Source organism: Balaenoptera borealis (genome assembly GCF_965194805.1).
Source record: "Balaenoptera borealis genome assembly, chromosome: 15".
NCBI lineage: Eukaryota > Metazoa > Chordata > Mammalia > Artiodactyla > Balaenopteridae > Balaenoptera > Balaenoptera borealis.
In genome coordinates, this window is record NC_138871.1 from 44,181,300 (window position 1) to 44,187,889 (window position 6,590).

Consider the following 6,590-nt stretch of genomic DNA (forward strand, 5'->3'; position numbering starts at 1 on the left):
CACATATAGTACCCTCCCAAGATCTCTGAAAATTAGGAAAAAACTCTCATAGTTGCTGGTCTAATTCTTATGGGGATATTTTTGTAGTTTAAAAAAATAGTAACTTTTAATTATTATTATTTTTTTAAATCCAGTTGATTATCTTTATTTGCAGTAGTTATGTTCTATCAATATAAAGTCACTATAAATACTGTATTAGCAAATACTGAACCATTTCTCTAAGGGGAAATATGTATACATATCTCACATAATTTATAATCCTAAATCATGAAAGTACCTCATTCTGGTAGATTCCTTTTTTTTCTTTCACGAGGTTCAGAACTGTTAACTAAGTGACTTGCCTGAGGCTGCCCAACTAATAGGTACCAGAGATGAGATTTAAACACTGTGTAAATGGCCCCAGAATGGGAGCTTTTTACACTACCCTGCATTGCCCCTACCGTCTCCGTCCTCTGGTCATCTCTGTGTGAGAGCTAAAACAAGAAGGTCTACCATTGTCCTCTTCAACCTTAGCTAGGAACATGCATCAAGCAACTCGAATTTTTCACAGCTCTGAGCATGCCCACGAATGACCATGAAAATGCACTAGGAGTATTGATTTTGGGGTTATAAATATATTTTAGAGAGTAGGAGAATGTATAAATATGGACTCTCCAAATACTGAATCTATGAATAAAGAGAACAGGCTGTACTTAATAATCAGATTATTTTGTGTTCTAGAATATTGTGTCTCAAACTCAGGTATTTGGTCTTATTAATATAAGAATCGAATGTTAGCCCTAGTTATTACTATACATTACCTGATATTTGATCGACTTAACTTGTGATTTGGGTTGCATATAGAAGCATCTAAAGTGTTTCTAATCTTCTAACTTTATTTTCTTAACGGATTCACTGTTTAAAAAAATATTTCTGTGCCTGTCCTTGTATAAATTTGCCTTAGACTCTTTAATATATGGTCTCAAGTGTAATCCATAACACCTGCCCTCAATTATTATCTTTTTAAAGTTCATATATTTACCACATTATTAAAGTACCAGTTAATTATGAAATTTCAAATGTAATTTCAGCTGTCAGAACTTATCTTTTGATGTTAAAACATACTCTAAGGTAATCACGCTATAGTCTACACAAAATCAAATACAAGACATATGTGCAGGGACTACTCAGAATCTTTTCAAATGCTTTTTAAAATACTCTTCTGGGGCTTCCCTGGTGGCGCAGTGGTTGGGAGTCTGCCTGCTAATGCAGGGGACACGGGTTCGAGCCCTGGTCTGGGAGGATCCCACATGCCGCGGAGCAACTGGGCCTGTGAGCCACAACTACTGAGCCTGCGCGTCTGGAGCCTGTGCTCCACAACAAGAGAGGCCGCGATAGTGAGAGGCCCGCGCACTGCAATGAAGAGTGGCCCCCGCTTGCCGCAGGTAGAGAAAGCCCTCGCACAGAAACAAAGACCCAACACAGCCAAAAAAAAATAAAAATTAAAAAAAAAAAATACTCTTCTGGAAAATCTTGATTTTGGAGAAGTAATCCACTTTCCTATAAAGACTAATCGGAATTTCCTTTTACCCATTTTTTTTTTAAATTTACCTTTAACAACACATTACAGGTAATTTTCAACACTGGGAATTAGGAGAGAAAATTTGGGGTAGGTAGTGGTATGTAACATTCATTGACATGAAGCCAAGATTAATTGTATTTAAATTTTAACCTTGTCTGCCATGGATCAGCTGGAGCTTTTAGGGAAAGGTACAGTGTCTGTCAATAGCACATCACTCTTAATCCTCAATTGTTGTTTTCAGAGAAAATAATGAGGATATTGTTGCCTTTTATGCAAGACAGATGAACTGAGGGATAATAAAATTGAACCTAACTTTCCTGTTTTCTTGATATCTCTGGGTCTCCTGCAACAGAAGTCTCTTTTGAAACAAACAGAAGCCCACCTGCTGCTGATGTACACAGGGTCAAAAAAAGGGGTATTAACAGTATACCTCTTTAGTTTGTAATAGCTGACTTTCTTGTTGCTTCACATAAAAATGTTCTTCATCTTCTTGTGTTCAGCTTACAATTAGAATAAAAGAACAATGGGGTTCATCACCACCATCTTGACTGTAATAAATATATAACCTATGTTGGTCCACACCAGGTTCAATCGGTAATTGTGGTTTTCTAACCTCCACACATCCTTTGTCTGGTTTCAAGTTGGGAAGCATCTTGGCGGTAAAAAAAGAGTGGCCTTAAAATTGTGGCAGTAACTGATCTGTCATGACCTATTACAGACTGAACATTTGTGTCCTCCCAAATTTATATGTTGAAGCCTTCCAGTGTAACTGTATTTGGACATACGGCCTGTGAGGATGTGATGAAGGCTAAATGAGATCACAAGAGGAGAGCTCTAATCTGATAGGCCTGCTGCCATTATAAGAAGGGAAAATACACCAGAGTCCTTTCTCTCAGAGCACATGAAAGAAGGGCCATGTGAAGAAAGGATGGCCATCCACAAGCCAGGAAGAGAGTTCTTACCAGAAACGGAACCCTACTGGAGCCATTTTCTTGGAATTTCCAGCTTCCAGAAGTGTAAGAAAATAAATTTCTGTTGTTTAAACAATCCAGCCTATGGTATTTTGTTATGGCAGCCCAAGTGGACCACTGTGATCCTCTTCATATTCCCAGCTGGATTGTGAAGTTCAATTACTTCTTACATTTCCTCTCTGAATTTAGAATCACATAGGTTATATGTGTGTCTTCCTTTCATCCTTTCCTTCCTCCCTTCCTCCCTCTCTGCTCTTTCTCTCTCCCTCCTCTCTCTCTTTCTTTCTTTCCCCAAATGACTTTTTAGACTCTCTTTCAAAGAGAAAAAATCAACATTTCCTTCCAATGTCTTCTTTTTATAATATTTTTATGTTACAATATTCTTGTTGTACATAGGTCAAATAATGCAAAAAATATGAAGTATGAAAGTTCTCCTTCGCCCTATGTCATTCTCATTACTCTCCACAGATGTAGTAAGTGATACATTTTTCCAGACCCATATTTATACATTTATACACATAAGTCATACCTAAAACACTTAGATATATTCAAGTTAAAATTAGGTCACTAGGGTGGTCCACAATCCAGTATGACTGGTGCCTTTATATAAAGGGGAATTTGGACACACAGATGTGCACAGAAGGAAGACTATGTGAAGACACACAAGGAGTATACCATGTGAAGACGGAGGATTAGAGTGATGCACCTACAAGCCAAGGTGTGCCAGAGATGCTGACAAACCACCAGAAGCTAGGAAGATACAAGGAAGGATTCCCTTTAGGTTTCAAAGGGAGCATGGCCCTGCGACATCTTGATTTCAGACTTCCAGCCTCCAGAACTGTGAGACAGTAAATTTCTGTTGTTTTAAGCCACTCACTTTGTGGTATTTTGATATAGCAGTCCTAGGAATCTAAAATAATGACATATTTGAATAAAATTTTTTTTGACAAGAAAACATAATTTTACAGATATCTGTTAATACATTTCCTGCTCAATCCTGGCTACTGAGAAGAAATAGTAAAATGAAATTAAATATTGCAATTTAAGAAGTAAACCACACCATATATATTTTGAAGACCCACATTTATAATATAGTTTTTATTGATAATTTCTTTCTTGTTAAAATTCTTTACTTTCAAAATCACTTGGGATTTCCTTAAAATAAAAAGCAAACAATATACTATGATGCTTTCAGTTCCTTAATTTCTTGAAAGGAAAAGTTGAGAAATGGCAGTGGAGGAACGTTCCAATGTTCCATTAAATATTAAAGAGTATCTACCAATCAAAAGTAACAAGAAATTAAGATAAAGCATCTCTACAATGAACGTGGATATCAAAAGTAAACCAAGATGGTAGTGCATTGGCTTATATATTTGTTGTTTACATGGAGAATTTCAGTAAGCACTCTGTTTCATAAATAAGTTACATCTATTTTCAGCTGACATTTCACATTCTCATGGGTAGATTTGTTTTTCCTTGAGAAACCACTAAGGATATTTACAATGTTGTTTATATCAATCAGTGAATTATTATACACCAGGTATGTCCCAAACAGTATTCTGGATACCACAACAGAATTTTTCAAAGAAATGCTATTTTCTTAGAAATGGTATTTTTTTTAAGTTAATACTACTATTCTACTTATGAACTAACAGGAAATACAATAAAGAATTATGACTTTTCCCATAATTTAACCATTCAATTATTATTATCCTTCATCTCACCTAGAGTTCTATGATACTGATATGTTCAATTGACAAAGAAATTACTTGCTTCCTCCTAAATGCCTGCTTCCTCATTTTGACATCTTGTCAACAAATGTCTGTTTTTCACAGCATATATATGTACATATATATTTTTATATTTACTACTATAGTTTCTTGTTCCACATGTAGTTTTGTAGGTTCCACTCTTAAGTCACAGCTTTGCACACCCTCCCTCACCTCTGAAATGGCACCACAGACAACTGTGAGATATACCTTGTGTATAAATGTATCAGAGAGAAAAGCATACAATTATTTTCCGAGTGTCCTTTAAAGTATTAGATTCAGAGCCTCAACTCATCAGTAGTTTTTCTCGGTATTGAAAATAGCAATTATTAAAAGGGCTACATATGTGTCAATTCAAGAGCAGAAATATGGGAGTGAGCCTTCCAAAGTGAAGGTAATGATTTAAACCTGAAGAGAATAATAATAATGAAACTGATCGAGATTACTCAGCCTTTTATCACCATGACCCTGCAATATTAGCCTTTATTAATGATAAAATATTCCACCCTCAAAAAAATTGGGGGTCTAAATTCTAAACAATTGTGGTTACTGTTGGACACACACACATACACACAAACACATTTTTTTTGTTATCCTTTAGTAAATATTTTGTTCTACATAGAAATTCATTTGAGGAATTTCTAGTTAAACAGGTGGCTGTGCTACATACATGACTTTGGAAATTAGGATCAGGCTCTGGGCAAAGTTCTTTTCGCTGACTTCTGTGGAACTACATATTCCTCTGTTTAAACAGCCAATCTGAAATAAACAATGATAGCACAGAGATTGCATGATGAAGGAAAAGAAAATACATTACTGCATATTATTTTATGTGAGCACTTGGACAGTTTTATTTTTAAACTTAAAAGATTGAAACATAGATAGCCTCATCCACCAGAGGGCAGACAGCAGAAGCAAGAAGAACTATAATCCTGCAGCCTGTGGAACAGAAACCACATTCACAGAAAGATAGACAAGACGAAAAGGCAGAGGGCTATGTACCAGAAGAAGGAACAAGATAAAACCCCAGAAAAACAACTAAATGAAGTGGAGATAGGCAACCTACCAGAAAAATAATTCAGAATAATGATAGTGAAGATGATCCAGGACCTTGGAAAAAGAATGGAGACAAAGATCGAGAAGGTGCAAGAAATGTTTAACAAAGACCTAGAAGAATTAAAGAACAAACAAACAAAGATGAACAATACAATAACTGAAATGAAAAGTACACTAGAAAGAATCAATAGCAGAATAACTGAGGCAGAAAAACGGATAAGTGACCTGGAAGACAGAAGGGTGGAATTCACTGCTGCTGAACAGAATAAAGAAAAAAGAATGAAAAGAAATGAAGACAGCCTAAGAGACCTCTGGCACAACATTAAACACAACAACATTCGCATTATAGGGGTCCCAGAAGGAAAAGAGAGACAGAAACGACCAGAGAAAATATTTGAAGAGATTATAGTCAAAAATGTCCCTAACATGGGAAAGGAAATAGCCACCCAAGTCCAGGAAGTGCAGGGAGTCCCATACAGGATAAACCCAAGGAGAAACACACCGAGACACATAGTAATCAAACTGGCAAAAATAAAAGACAAAGAAAAATTATTGTAAGCAGCAAGGGAAAAACGACAAATAACATACAAGGGAACTCCCTTAAGGTTAACAGCTGATTTCTCAGCAGAAACTCTGCAAGCCAGAAGGGAGTGGCATGATATACTTAAAGTGATGAAAGGGAAGAACCTACAACCAAGATTACTGTACCCAGCAAGGATCTCATTCAGATTCGAAGGAGAAATCGAAAGCTTTACAGACAAGCAAAAGCTAAGAGAATTCAGCACCACCAAACCAGCTCTACAACAAATGCTAAAGGAACTTCTCTAACTGGGAAACACAAGAGAAGAAAAGGACCTACAAAAACAAACCCAAAACAATTTAAGAAAATGGTCTTAGGAACATACACATCGATAATTACCTTAAACGTAAATGGATTAAATGGATTAAACCAAAAGACACAGGCTTGCTGAATGGATACAAAAACAAGACCCATATATATGCTGTCTACAGGAGACCCACTTCAGAGCTAGGGACACATACAGACTGAAAGTGAGGGGATGGAAAAAGATATTCAATGCAAATGGAAGTCAAAAGAAAACTGGAGTAGCAATACTCATATCAGATAAAATAGACTTTAAAATAAAGAATGTTACAAGAGACAAGGACACTACATGATGATCAAGGGATCAATCCCAGAAGATATAACAATTATAAATATACATGCACCCAACA